Genomic DNA, 14,346 nt, shown 5'->3' with positions numbered 1-14,346 from the left:
ACTTACATACTTCTTTGTGTATAGAATTTCTTAGGAGTGCAGTAAATAGCTATTCTGAGCACAGAAAAATTACTATATAAAAATGTAAGTGCTGAAGCCAGAGTTTAAAGAACAGGGCTTCGGGTGTTCAAGTGTTTATGTGTGGATGTTATCTTCTGAAGTATCCGTTAAGTCATGAGATAGAATAATGAATACAACCATTTTTAAAATACCCTCCTTTATCCTTATTATACAATTGCTGGAACACAGCATCATATTTAAAAGTACCATAAAAACCCCATTTTGAGCTTTAATGTGAAATGAATGAAATGTAATCATTCAGCTCTACCAACAAAAATCTATGGCTTGTCGACTGTTCACAAAGAGGGGAATTTCAGCATTAATATTTGCTTCTCCCATGTTTATGACTTTGTGGATTAAACAATTTACATTGCCCAGGTAAAATGAGGATTCTAAATAGGGTTGTTGTTGTTTTAAAGTACTAGGATAATAACTTAGAAGACTGCTGTCTCTCTCCCTCATTTTCAATGATCCATCATAGGCTCTCCAGAAATGAAAAGAATGAATTCCAATTGAGAACAAAAAAATGCAGCAGAAAAACGTCCCAGCACAAGCACCAACAAACCTTGATGGACACAAACCTTGATGGACAACTACAGTCGATGCCATTTCCCTTCAGATGTAATATGGCTGCAATATGAGGCCTACTGTAAGAACTCTGCCAAAGATGCCTCTGTGTTCCAGTGTTCCGCAAGGAAACTAAAATACCAGAAAGCTGGGGGTTTTTTGGTACAAAAAATAATGTGGTAGATGGACCAAAGTTTCTTCTAACATTCCTATAGAGAATTCAGCAAGCCATTTGTAACTACAAAAGGATTGTTGTAAGATTAAGGATTGATTAACAAATCTTGATGGGCAACTGTCCCAAGGCAGGTAGTGAGATGTTCAGATGGGCTTCCATTTGATTTGTGTCCCCAATGAGAAAGTTGTGGCCCATGCCCTCCCAGATTTTACTTGAGGTGAGACCAAAATGAGGGGACAGCATGTCCACAGGGAGGAACATACCTCCAAACTACGATTTTGATTATTTGAGTTAATCCAGTTTGAAATCACCCAACAGCCCTAGCAACAACAGAATCATATTTATCAATACTGCAATGCTTGGACTTAGAGACCTGTGTAGCTAAGCTGAACTACATTAACACATATGTGTGAATGGTTACAGCAGAAACAATTAGTGCCAAGCAATAATCCTGTGTTTTCAAAAAAAATCACCTAAGTATGCTATAAAGATAAGCAAAGGGAAAATATTTTAGAGGTGCTGTTCATTTCTGTTGGTGGAAGTTCATGTTTCATTTGGCAAAAGCCTTTTTATCCCCAAGGAAATTAATTGAGTTTTGTTTTAGCACTCACATTTCTCTTTACAGTGGTACCTCAGTTTACGAATGCCTCCGTTAACATAGTTTTCGGTTTACAAACGAAAATCCATTGAAAATAATGACTCGGTTTACGATTTTTTTTCCACAATACGAAGCAAGTTTGCATTGTGCCTGGGAGGTTTATAGTGCCGCCCCTATGTATGCATTCCTATGGGAAATCGCTTTTCAGTTTGCAAATTTTTTGCACTACAAAATGTCCCAGAGAACACATTGATTTCATAAACTGAGGTATGCCTGTAGATACTGTCACTGTTTTTGCTGTTTTTAAAAAACTAAGTTTTGCTGCCAATAAGAACCAGAGAGCAGCCAATTTCACCAGTAACCAGCAATTACTCCTTTGTTCTTCTAAGGTGCCCTTGATTCTGCACTGTTCTACTATATTGGAGCAGAGGAGGATTACAGTCCACAATGGCAGCCAACATTTTCCACAGAACTCTCTGGAAAATAGCCAGTGACAAAACAAAATGGTGGCCAACAGCAACCATCATAAAATCCAGTGCTTCCTGCTGACTCCGATGGTAACAAAACATATCATAAGAAAGTTAATTTCTGCACCTGCAGAAGGTACATCCACCCTACTCATAACTAAACATGAGTGGCAGCCCCAAACAGGACTCCCACCCATATTCTTTCTCATTCTGCACTCATTTAGGGAGTAATGGAAGTTAATGTAAACAGAGATCTTGTTTTGTTTTTTCATGTGTTCTGAAAGGAATACACAGTCCTCAACACGTGTGCATAATAGTGCTGTTTATTCAAAGCAGCCTAGAATATGTCCAGATACAATGATAGGAAAAGGGAAGTAAAAGGGAAGAGAAAGGGAAAGAAAATATATGATGTGCTTTCCATTGTATCATCACAGCTCAAAAAGGCATTTGTGTTTTTCAGGGAAAACCAATCTGTTGTGAAGGACACTGTTTTGCCCTGGGTAACATCCTTTGCCTTCAAGGCACTGCGAGCAACCAGAGTCAGTCCATGAAATTCATCACACACAAGCAAGCAGACAATGAAATGAAAAGCATTCATCTGAAACCAAAGACCAGATGCTTCCATGGTATGCTTTCAGCATGGTTCACTTGATTCTGTCAGAGCCTTTATGACAGCAGGAAAAGAGTGGGTGAGTGAGTGAATGTTTATATCCTGGGTAAAAGAATGCACTTTTTGATCTTTACAAATCACCACAACTGAAGGTTCAGATCTTGTGGGTCACAAAACACTTCATGACTTAAACATGCTGAGTGTTGTTATTTTCAAGAATTATTGTGGTTATTGAAATATACCTGAGCAGTGATCTAATGACGTAAAATAGAGTGGTAGATTTCTCTCCTATGCAGGAAGCAAAATTTGCCCACCTGGACCAGTAACACATTACACAGAAATAAAATATGTTTTAAAAACTCCTACTCCTACACCTTGGTAGATGACATGCACATATTCATTGGCCAGCTGAGGAACATGGGAGTCTTGTTCTTTTTTTAAAAAAATCTATTCTTTCACCCTTCTCGAACTTCAGATTGTGCCAATGTGTTGGGCTACAACTCCAGTCATCCTCAGTTATGCCGAGCACAGCAAATCTGGGTTGAAGGGATGGGGCTGACATGCACGACAACTTGGAGGGCAAGATGAACTTTCCCATTTCTTTGCAATGTGCTTAAACCTTAGCAGTGCTGATGTCTCACCGGAATGTGAGAACAGGCTGCACTGGCTTGAGGCAAACAGTATTTTGCAGGTTCAGATGAAGTGGCAAACCTGGTTCACCACTAGACATGGGAACCAATATAAAAATGAATTGGGATATTCAACGGATATCACTGATTTGTCAGATTTTTGTTGCTTCTTATTCTTGGGGTCCAGAGACCCCCGACGAATATGAAGCAATGAATATAACCCTTTTATATTTGTCCCTTCATCTGCTTATGCCTCTACGAATCAGCTGTTCCTTGGGAGCATAAAAAATAGGGGGATTGCTTTGCTCAGGCTTCCCCTGTCTTTCTATGCTCCTGTGGCATACACAGAGGAAGTCTGACCAAAGGGGCTGGGGGATCATTTTGATCCCACTTTGATCCTTTCCCTCTTCTCACACGGCATAGGAAGGCTAAGGGGACTGGGTTTTTGTTTGTTTGTTTGTTTAGATTGCCCCATAGGCTGTCTTAAAAAAAATAATGCCCCAACGAACTGATGAATTGATTTGTGGTTCATTGGGCCACTGGGGGGCAATTTGTGGGTCATCAAGTTTGATGACTCACGACCCAAGACCTACATCCCCATCTTTATTCCCCACCTGTTGTGGAGAGAAAGAAACACAGTCTACAATGAGAGAAGAGGGTGACCCCAGAGCTCCCTGAAAGTGTAAGGACTGTGCCACATTTGTTCATTTAGCATTAAGAAATAGATTCATATCAATTGGAATTTAAGGATGTAAATTCTTTTTTTCCCCATTGTAGCATGCAAGGGCAAAGACCAAAACATACTTCTCTTCACCAGTGAAAATTGAGAGGAACTTCCTGAGATTTTGAATAGATCTCTTGTGATGGCAAGAAAAATATTTTGCTACAAAAATGGCTGATTTACAGAGAACTGACTGCTTTTCTTGTGCAAAACCCTGCAATTTGAGGATTGTGTGACTTGCCCAAAATTAGGATGATTATTGCCTTATTTATGGATATGAGGCACTAGATGGGTTGCTGGCATTTTTCTTAACAATCAGCCAGCTCTTCTGGGCTTGTGTGTGCTTTGCTTCTTAAATGGAAAAAAACTAGAGACATTTTACGCAAATTACAAAGACCTTGAGGGAAAGGAGCTCTTTTTGTTTTACCCTCACCAGGAGGTTAGGAATCTCACAGGGCCTTAAAATCCCCTGTGAAGGAATCTCATCATGTCAAGACAGCTAGAATCAATGAGAACAAGGAAATAAATAAGTATCTTTTCATCTTGCTTCCATCTGTAGTCTGAAGTAGCCTATGTTGTTGTTCCATGTCATCAAGTTCTCTCTGACTTATGGTGACCCTATGAAACAGTGACCTCCAAAAGGCCGTGTCATGAATAAATAGCCCTGCAAAGGTTTTGCAAACTTGAGACAACCCTAAATGAACCAGCCTATAGATTGCCATGAATGTGTTTCTCTGCACCTTTTTCTTATTCTGTGAGGATTAACTTGCAAAATAATAATCCTGCCTCTTTTTCATTTGTATGTCTTTAATGTTTTCCCTGTTATTCATTGTTCTCTAGAAGAAAAATATTTATTGCTTGCAATGACAAGACAAGCAGGGGGATCATGTTTTGCCTAGAGCAAGTAGTTTTCTCCCAGTTCAAATATTCAGCTAATAATAACCATGCCTCATACTTGTGCAGCATGTTAATAAACCAGAACCCAAAAAGGCCATTATTGCCTTCATTTTCAAACCTACAGAACAATCATTAACATTTTTGTCGTAATTAAGTGCCTTAAACAAACATATCCCACAGTGGACCCTTAAACTTTATGACCCATCGTGTTTCTTCTTTGCCTGCACTGTCTTAATTTGTGAAGTGCTGAGTTTGCAAGACTACAACAGATTGCTTTTGGCAAATCCCTCCAAACCGACCCTCTGTCTAATTTACATCCGCACTGTGTTTTACAGACTGTCACACATACAATTGTGAAGTGATAATGCATAGAAAGAAAGAGTTTTTATTTAATAACTCCGTTTGGGTACAACCCTGCTACAATCAATGGCATTTCATAGAAAAATAGCCCAAACATGTCTCTGTTTTTTGCTTTCATTGTGTAGCAGCAGAGCTCCTGTGAATTGAGTTCTCTTGGATAAAAAGTCCAAGCAATTTGTATCAGGTTTTAAAGGGAGCCAGTTGAATAATTGAGATACAGAAGTCTTACATTAGCTGAAATCTTCTTGCATCATTTACACCTGCAGAAGGGTGATATCACCCGGAAGGGGTGATTTAAACATTTCTATTTCTCTTCTGTGTCTTTTCTGATCCTACGTGATTCTTTTCATCATCTAGAAGTCATGGCAGGCAAATGGCAAAAGGAAGAAGTCTTTAGTTACTGAAAATTGCCACCATTGGATAACATTACTGGCAGGGGAAGATTTTTGGTAGTTACACAACAGGATTTGAGCCATTTAGTTAAATAAAAATCTCTAGACTTTCAAAATATTTCAGTGCTTAGTCTTAATGTCTGGTGATTGCTAGCCATGGAGCACAATGTCTTGTGGATGCAGGCTGTGAAAGAGAAATAAATTTACATTTTTGTGGTTAGTCAGCCTTAAAAACTGATGGCTCCATTGGCTATATGCTGTTGTTTTGGAGTATGGTTTTGATGATACATACCATCAAGTCACCTCTGATTCATGGTGACCTTAAGAATGAGCAATCTCCAAAATATCCTGTCTTCAACTCCCCTGTTCGGTGCTTGTAACAAGTATGTGGATCCTTTAGGGAGTCAGTCCAACTCACATTAGGTCTTCCTCTTTTCCTGCTGCTTTCCACCTTTCCCAGCATTATTATCTTGTACAGAGAGTCCTGCCTTCTCATGATGTAGCTAAAATAGAACAGCCTCGGTTTCATCATTTTTGCCTTCAGAGATAGCTCAGGCTTGATTTGGCCTAGGACCCACTTTCTAGCAGTCCAGGGTATCCGTTGAGCTTTCCTTCAGCACCACATTTCAAACAAATCAATTTTTTCACTATCAGCTTTCTTTACTGTCCAGTTTTCACACCTATACATGGTGAACTGAAATGCAAGAGTTTGAATTCTTGTTAGGATTTTGACAGATTTAGTCTCTGAGGCTTGAAACAGTTCTATTGGTATTCCATCTCCCCCTTATGATTTATTTCTTCCTACTGCTTTCAGAGCAGCTTTCACTTCACTTTCTAGAACAGCAGGTGCTTCATCATAGGATTCTTTTTAAAACAAATCATGAGCTGCATACCTCTTCCAAGCCCACAGGAATATCCTAGAGATCCCAGGGTCTCCCACTATTGGGGGGGGGAGTCAACAAAGAAGGAAAAAAGGAGAATCATGTGGTGGTGTGTGTTTTCAGTGGTGTGAAAAGTCTGTGTGGCCCAGACCTTCTGCAGTTTCCCAACCTTGCTTTAGTCTCGTAAGAGTATAAGATAGAATTCTGTCAGTTAATATTTCCCATTTTAATCAGTAGTATCAAACTACATTTGACACAAGTGCCTACACAACAAGAACCAGATATCCAAGGTTCCTTTAAGGAAGACCATGGAAGCATATTTTAAGCACTCTGTTCATCAGGCTTTTATATCATTCTCCACGCATGTGCCCTTGTTTTTTAAAAATTGTCCATGGCTTTCTTTTTTTTTTTAAGGGAAGTGGTGGCATTGTGGGTTAAACCACAGAAGCCTCTGTGCTGCAACATCAGAAGACCAGCAGTCATAAGATCGAATCCATACGATGGAGTGAGTTCCCATCACTTGTCCCAGCTCCCGCCAACCTAGCAGTTCGAAAGCATACAAATGCGAGCAGATAAATAGGAACCACATTGATGGGAAGGTAACGGCATTCTGTGTCTAGTCACACTGGCCACGTGACCACGGAAACTGTCTACGGACAAATGCTGGCTCTACGGCTTGGAGATGGAGATGAGCACCGCCCCCTAGAGTCAGACATGACTGGACTAAATGTCAAGGGGAACCTTTACCTTTACCTCCTTTTCTTTTTACCTCAGAAAATCTGTAAAAAAAGAAAGGACAGAATAGCTGCAAAGTGCTTTCCAACTTTTAGTATGGTAAACAACCTCATCTGAGATGACCCAGTGTGCCAGTGTATTGTACTGAAAAGGCAAACAAATAAATGTGGGCTCACAAATTTAATAGTGCCTTCTCGTAAATTGTTACAAACTTTCCCACCTTTGATACTTGGCACACTTTGCAAATGACTCCTTGCCACCATGTTCAGGCCCATGTCACATATTTTGAAATGGGGCTGGAGAAACAGTGGTCCTTCCAATATTGTAGAATTCCAATTCCCATCATTCCAGGAAAAACTGAGCAGCAGTGGACAATGGGTTCAGAATGTTGGACTATCAAGGCCTTTGAATTAATCCAGAATAGCTCTTTTAATATTTTTCTTAGCCTCTGGAGGGCTGCAGATTCTCCACTTTTGTATGAAAAGACCCCCACTGAACAAATAAAGAAGCCAAACCAGAATTGATTTGGGAAGTAAAGGTGTTTAAACTTGCTGAGATATTCCTGGAGTTATAATTCAAAAAAGTGACATTTTCCCCATCTGGTCAGTTCATTTATACTTGGGTCCCTTCTTGCATTCCTCTTGGGGAAAAGGCAGGGTATAAATGAAGTAAATAAATACATTTGCAAAGGATGAACTCCTCAAGTGTTTCTAGCTTCAAGATGCCACATCCAGGAATCAAATGATCTATAAATATTGCACAGCATGTATTAGGCTAGCATTTCACCCATAATTTAAAAAGTGTGTATACGGAGAGAAATCAAGCCAGCATGGATCTTAAGTGCAAGAAAAGGAAAGAAATAAAGTGCAACATGTCACTAGTATTGAGAATAAGGGAATGAGGTGTTTTCTATATGCAGCACAGTGAGCTAGGCACACATACTCTCATTAACAGTAATGGAACTTATTCATCTAATGTCCCACATACTGCAATGAATGAGGGGAGGAGAAGGAATACTCATCTACTGCAATGCATAAACAAAGTGCAAACTCACAAAAAAAATTGAAATAGACTGTCTGCTTGCTCAATGTCTTCTTAAAGAAACATGTTAACATTCCAGCTTGACTTGAAAATGAAAGTGCTACATTATCTTAAGGGAAAATATGTCTTTTAATAAACTGACATTTATCTACTTTTTAAGGCTTGTTTTAGAATAAAAGCCTCTCTCTCTCTCTCTCTCTCTCTCTCTCGTTCTGTATCTGCTTCAAATGAGAGAAGGATCATGAGAAAATAAGGGTACTTTTAAATATGTCAAGAGAACTTTTAGAAGAATATTTCAGTAAGACAAGACCTCCACCAAAGGGTAACCACACTGGCTCAATATGAGCCACAGATTAGTGGGGGAATCAGTTTTGATCATGCATAATAAAAAGCAAAAGGTGACAATTTTCAAAAGCAAAGAATGACAATTTTTCCCATGATTTCTTATTTCCAAAATTGGTCTTGCTTTGGCTTCCTTATTACTCATCAGAGACCTTTTTAACCCGTTGAGCATCCAATATCTATTTTTAAAAGACATGACATTTATCAGCAATACATGTCAACAAAAGGTCATTCTAAAAGCATGTCATCCATCAAAGGAGAAGAATGGAACAAATAGCAAACTTCTGACAAAACAAGAGGAAGGCATTTTTTGATACATAATGTCATACTATTGTTTTTGTTGCACCAACACAACAATTTAACTTAAGGCCTAATCACACAGGTCATTGAATTGTTTCAATTTCCTACTTCATTTATACCAATATATAGTTATGTATAGTCACATTGTATATAAATTGTTGGGTGCATTCACATGGCTGTCTTCTTCTGATACATTTCTTGAACTATGACCAAGTGATGTAGCTACAAATGCCATCTCAACAAAATCAACTCATGTTCCGTTCTGTTTCAGAAGCATACTACTTTAAAATTGCTTTATTTTTTCTGGTTAAAAAAAGGAAATGATATATTGCTCAAACAGCATCTAAATTTGTGTGAAAAACTTTAGAAGGCAATATTGGAAGATGTTTGTTCATAACAGAGTTTCCTTTGGCAGTTATTTGGTTTTAGGACACTTTGTTTCTCAAAGGACACTGTGTGGGGTGTTTCTCTGTGTTGACAAGAGAAGGGACAAGTGGGGATAATGTTACAAGGAAGGGATGCAGCAGTAAATTCTCGTGGGAGAGAATACCAATACATTACTTAGCATTAAAAAAAAAAGGAACAAGCACAGTGCCCATGCAGTGCCCATGATGCCAAAACCACAAGTGGATGCAAAGTAAATTGACAGCAATATTCACACACACCAAACCAATGTGGATAGAAGCAATCAGTGATCAGATCATTTTAAAAAGCCCATGCCAGCAAGGTTGAAAAAATTCAATTGGTTGGCCAAAGGAATCAATTTTACCAGTGTGTGACGTGAACAGAAATTTATAAAATGATTTTTAAAAAGTTAAAATTGACATAACTGTGTTTCTTACGGTCAGTGTGATTATGCCTTTACTGTTATTCAGCACCACAGCTACTATTCTTACTTACTGTTGTTCCCCACTGCACTTCTACATGTTTTCTCAAGTTCATGATATATAATTCAGTTCTTCAAAAAACCTCTCAATTATAAGTGTGGGATCTTGTGCTTCTGCGCCCACAATTCAAAAAACCAGCAAATGGCCCAATATTGCTCCACAATACTGTGCCTGCGTTTCCAGCAGGAAAAGGGATGCCAAGCTTTACATAGCAAAGGGCAGCCTGAATGTTGACAACACCAATGGCAGCAGTCAAGATGGTCTACAGGATACCATCCTCTGGTCTCTTTGTGAATGGTAACGAGAAAGCCACTGCTGTTTATTTGCAAGATTTGAACAGAACTTAATAGAAAAGACAATATTGCTAGAAGTAGGAAGAGAAAACAACCTAACACAAGAAGTTGTTTATTTATTTACTTAAAATATTTTTACCCAACCTTTCTCCTTGAAAAGGACCCAATATGGCTTACAACACTGAAAGACAATATTTAAAGCTGAAAACAATGAATATACAATGATGGTTTACATAATTAAAATACCATATTTAAAGCCAATAACAATAGGTATATAAACATTAAAAAGAGGAGGAGGGGAACCCAAAATGACACTCTGAGAAATGGAAAACAAAAAATCGAGAATACAAGTAGTACTAAAAACCCAGTCAAAGCAGTAATGCATAACAATCCATCTAAAAATCATACACAGGTAGCAGGTTTACTGAGTGAAGGCTTGTTTGAAGAGAAAGGTCTTTGCCTAGACAGCAAAGATGGGGCCAGTCTAGCCTCCTCTGGGAGAGAGTTCTAAAGTCTGTGTCCTTACCAAACATATTTGTGAATGTGGTGGGCCCAAATGAAAGAAAGGTCTCTCCTGATAATCCTAACACCCAAGCCAGCTCATAATGGGAGATACGAATTTTGAGATAACATGGACCCAGGCCATTTTGGGCTTTAATGGTTAAAACCAGTACCTTGAATTGTGCCTGGAAACTGATTACCAGCTAGTGGAGCTGCTGATCCCTCTATTCAGCCCCAGTCAGCAATCTAGGTGCTACATTCTGGACCTACTGAAGTTTCCTGAAGTTGTTGGTTTGCAAGATCTGAGCAGGGCTGTTAATGATAGGATATTTTGGAAGTCAGTAACTCATATAGTCACCACACATCGGAAATGATGTGATGGCACACAGAATTGTTCACATTTTTTCTTAGTTACCAAACAATTGTATAGTGACAAAATGGGTGCAATGGGCATCAAAGCTCTGCTGATATTAATTAGACCATCCCCAGCCACAAAGCACAAAATAGTAATTTTACAGTTTAAATGAGAATATTTATTCTGTATTCTTTTCTAATATTTTAAAATATATATATTTTACAACCAGACACAGAATACCTTTGCAAGCATGAATCCCTGTTTGTCCAGGAAGGAGTCCAAAACCCAACTGCATCATAATTGATAGGTTCAAAAGTTCAGATTGCCCCAGACCTCGAGCTGATTTCCCCTATAAAAACTTGTGTCATGAGCCTGGTTTCAGAAATCATGAGAGAACGTTTCTGAAAACTCTCAAGGCTGGGACAAACAGAACTACAGTGGTGCCTCGCTTAACGAGCGCACCATTTAACGACGAATCCGCATAGCGACGTCGCAATTGCGATCGCAAAAGCGATCACATTGCGATGTTTAGATAGAGAAAAAATCGCACAGCGATTTTTTAAACAGCTGATCGGCGGTTCCAAAATGGCCGCCGGACACCAAAATGGCCACGCGCAGCGTTTTCGCGCCCTGCCCTCGCTTACTGAGGGCGCGAAAATGGCGGCGCTATGGGGAAACTTCGCACAACAGTGAGTTTAGGAGCCATATGGCGTTTTCGGTTCCGTATAGCGATGTTTTCCCATAGCGATGGTTAATCTGGAACGGATTAACCTCGCTATGCGGGGCACCACTGTGCTTTTTATGATGCAGAAATACTTTGAATATGCCTTATAAAACTGTGTGCTAATTCTCTGAAGATACACAGTATTACCTTCTTTAAAGCAAGCCTGATTTTTGAACCTTCAAAGAAAACCTGCTCTTTGACTCTGAATCTACAGACTTAATAATTGCCATAAAGCCCTACAAATATTTCCCTTTCCCACTCACGAAGCTGCAAGTTCTTGTTGGGAAGCCTTTTCCATGCATGCTTGGTGTGATAAGAAAGCACTGTTTCTCCCTTTTCAAGGCCTTTTTTGAGGACTAATATTTCAGCCCTCACAATCTGGATTCTTTCAAAAAAAAAAGTGTGTGAGGCCAACCATTCTCTTTCAAGATAGCCAAGGTTGATATTTTCAGTTTATATGAGCTATTTCAAATCTAAGGATATTTTTGTCACCTACTAATAATGGAGATTAAAACAATTTTACATTTAAAAGTTCATAGTTTGGAAACCTGTTGTCCAAACTTCCCAAAATTTGTCAGAGAGCAACAACAGACTTTCTGCTACAACTATGCCATATTTGGTTCTTATCTGAAGCCAAATTTAAGGATTATAATGTTTTGTTTGGGGTGCCCTCATTTTTAGAGTTGCCTTACAGAATTTTGATTTGCCCTGCCAGTGCAAGATTATTGCTTCACTCCTGTGCAGTAATAATTCAACTCTGTGAATTATTGTGAATAAATTTCTTAATCTCAATACAATTCCATGTTCCTTTTGGAGATGTTTAGCTTCATGTGATGAATGTGTACTTTCTTTCATCAGTAGTCTGGGTTCCTTTTTCTTGTTATTGTCATGCACCATTAAGTTGTAACTGACTTCAAGTGATCGGAATAAGACTTTCAAGGTGAGATATTTCATGAGTGATTTTACCCAGTTCTGCATCCTCAGAGAGTATCCATGGTTGAGAGGGGTTTTGAAACCAGGCCTCCTGAATCCTAGTCTATCACTCCATCCATTACACCACACTGGGTGTGGTTACACACATAAACTACACATAAAGCAAATAATGAAGAGAGATTACTTTCAAATAGAGATGGGGGTATTTGTATTCATATATGAATATGAATACCCCTGCACAGGTGGACATAACAAGGGTCCAGCCCACTGCGGCTAGCCCATCCACTCACCTGTCTGCTGCTGCAGCTGGCTCCCTTCCAATCACTCCAGAGCTTGCGATCGACTAGCCACTCCTGGCAGAAGAAGAGATGATGAGCCTCCCTGCCAGGCTGATGAGTGGCTAGCCACCACAAGCTCCTCTGCGATTGGAAGAGAGCATCGAGCTGGTGGCAGCACTGGATGGGTGAGTGGACAGTCCCAGGGGGCCAGACCCTCATTATGTCCACCTGTGCAGGGATATTCATATAAGAATATGAATACCCCCTCTCTACTTTTAAAATATATAGGGCTATTGGTAATCACCATGAAAAGTCAGTTCTTACATATTAATAATGAAGGTTAAAATAATAATTAAATATATTACTGCAGTATTTAAAGTTCAAAGTAATTACATTACGGATCCTCAGTCTTTCTAACACACAACATACACAACACACACACACACCTATAGACAGACTTCTCTTCATAATTCTTCCATAGACTACCAACAACTCTAAAATAGACTTTCTAACACCCTTCAGCTCTCTACTGTAACTTTCTGATCTTTCTCTGTAAACTGTTATATCACACCTTAATTCTCCCCAGACCACTCTCCCACAACATTCCAATTATGTTAACCAGCCAATCACCATTCAGCTATTCTATTGCCAATCACCATAGTATTCCACCCAGAAACATCCTCAATACAGGCATTCATAACTTTCTACATACTGTATAAGCATTTCTACTCCAACTTTAAAGACAAATGCTCCAACTGGGTAGAATAATCACAAAATCACCACCCTTCAGTGAGAGAGATAAAATATGTCAGTGACTTCGCCAGCTGGAAATACAGGATTTGTAGTCTCCATGCTTTGAGACACAGGAAACCTAAAGGTAAATTGAATTCAGGAGACAGAACAAGTTACAAATAGCATGCTACTTACTTACGGGGGAGCAAGCAAATTCTTTAACTCAGTATGGCTTACTTTGAGTTGACAAGTATAACATTGTACTGCAAAATACTGCTTTGCTCTGAACACATTCCGTATCAAATGAAAGTACTTTCTGATTTTTAAAAAAACACCCACCCAACAACAAACAAAGAACTCTCCCACTCCCAAGTATGTAAATTGTCATGAAATACATCACTTATGCAATACGAAACCAGATATAAAAAGGGGCCATTTCACAAAGTACAAGTGTTTGCATTGATTTACACTACCATACATAACTTGTGTTTCATATAATGATGAGTCCAGCAGATTTGGGCTTTAATGAGGGCTGTGAGTAATGATGAACAGCTGGCTATCTTAAATCAGAATGTCTGCTGAGAGTGGACAATTTGAAAATTAGAATCTGGCTGCCAGCACAGAAGAAACACTGCCAAAAATCTAGGAATATTGTTTAAAAAATGTTAACCATTAAGCCTCAGGGCTTCTCTTTTGCCTGGAGATAGTGATCACACTAATCTAAGTGGCCAAATTGTGACTATCTAAGGACACATAATTAATGCTTCTGTTTCTTGTAATCTCAATATATCTACAGTGGATATAGAAAGTTTACACACCCGTGTTAAAATGTCAAGTATCTGTGATGTAAAAAAATGAGACAAATATA

At 39.0% G+C, this 14,346-nt stretch overlaps 1 long non-coding RNA gene across 1 annotated transcript; it reads right to left on the bottom strand.

The window, feature by feature from the left end:
• Window positions 1–949: 949 nt before the first annotated feature.
• LOC144586965 (uncharacterized) lies at window positions 950–10,920 on the bottom strand. The gene is made up of 2 exons (XR_013542069.1): window positions 5,769–10,920; window positions 950–5,660 (listed from the first exon to the last, which is right to left on the bottom strand). It is a non-coding gene; the product is annotated as an uncharacterized LOC144586965 (long non-coding RNA).
• Between the last annotated feature and the right edge of the window lie 3,426 nt (window positions 10,921–14,346).

The sequence above is a fragment of the Pogona vitticeps genome, chromosome 1, assembly GCF_051106095.1.
Source record: "Pogona vitticeps strain Pit_001003342236 chromosome 1, PviZW2.1, whole genome shotgun sequence".
Classification (NCBI taxonomy): domain Eukaryota; kingdom Metazoa; phylum Chordata; class Lepidosauria; order Squamata; family Agamidae; genus Pogona; species Pogona vitticeps.
Note: the sequence above shows the minus strand (reverse complement) of the source record. Positions and strands in the feature narration are given on the sequence as shown.